The sequence below is a fragment of the Sinocyclocheilus grahami genome, unplaced genomic scaffold (genome assembly GCF_001515645.1).
Source record: "Sinocyclocheilus grahami isolate Dianchi unplaced genomic scaffold, SAMN03320097.WGS_v1.1 scaffold1362.1, whole genome shotgun sequence".
NCBI lineage: Eukaryota > Metazoa > Chordata > Actinopteri > Cypriniformes > Cyprinidae > Sinocyclocheilus > Sinocyclocheilus grahami.
The window spans coordinates 74,905-75,957 of NW_015506541.1; positions in this window are offsets into that span (position 1 = coordinate 74,905).

The following is a 1,053-nucleotide window of genomic DNA, read 5'->3' on the forward strand; positions in this document are numbered from 1 at the left end:
CGTCGGAAACGCTAGGGGAACGAGAATGCCCATGCCGCCAGACTTCTAAGTCTCTGCCTAGTGTGGGAGATTGCACAGTTAGGGCGAGAGGACAGAAGAGCCAGGAGTGGCTCGCAAGTCTGGACCAACACGCCGCGTTGCAGATGTCCTGCATCGGAACACCCGCTAAAAAAGCCTTAGAGGCTGCCACACTACGAGTTGAGTGAGCCTTGACCCCTAACGGCGAGGGGAGATCAGAGGACTCATAAGAGAAGGAGATGGCATCCACTATCCACCGACTGAGGGTCTGTTTAGTTGCCGGCAGACCTCTCTTAAGGGAACCGTAACAAACAAGCAACTGGTCCGCCCTCCTCCACAGGGCAGTTCTGTGGACGTATGCATCCAGTGCACGCACCGGACACATGCCGTTTAGCCTCTGCTGGTCTGGATCCTCAAAGGGAGGAGGACTGAAGGCCTGGAGTACGACTGGCCGCGGTGTAGAGGAGGGGACCTTAGGGACATATCTCGCTCATGGGAATAGAAACGCTTTGGTCAGACCAGGCGCAAAGTCTAGGTAAGACGGGGCCACTGAAGGGGCCTGCAGATCCCCAACTCTCTTGAGGGAAGATATCGCCAGAAGGAAGGTAGTCTTTATAGTAAGGAAGCGATCAGATATCTCCTCAATAGGCTCGAAGGGAGGCCTACAGAGAGCCTGTACCACCACAGCCAGGTCCCACGTGGGGACACGAGATCGTACTGGAGGCCTCAGCCTCAGCGCACCGCGGACGAAACGTGTAACTAGGGGTTGTCTACCCATTGACTGGCCACCAAGAGGGGCGTGGTAGGCCGCAATAGCCACCACGTAGACCTTCAGGGTGGAGTGGGTCAGCCCTGTGGAGAAACGGGCCTGCAAGAACTCCAGCATTGTACCAAGCAGGCAGTTAACTGGGTCTAGCTGGCGGTCTCTGCACCAAGAAGTGAAAAGTTTCCACTTCAAGGCGTACATTTTCCTCGTGGAGGGAGCTCTGGATTGGAGAATGGTCTCAACAACCTCGGTTGAGAGACCGGAAGCTA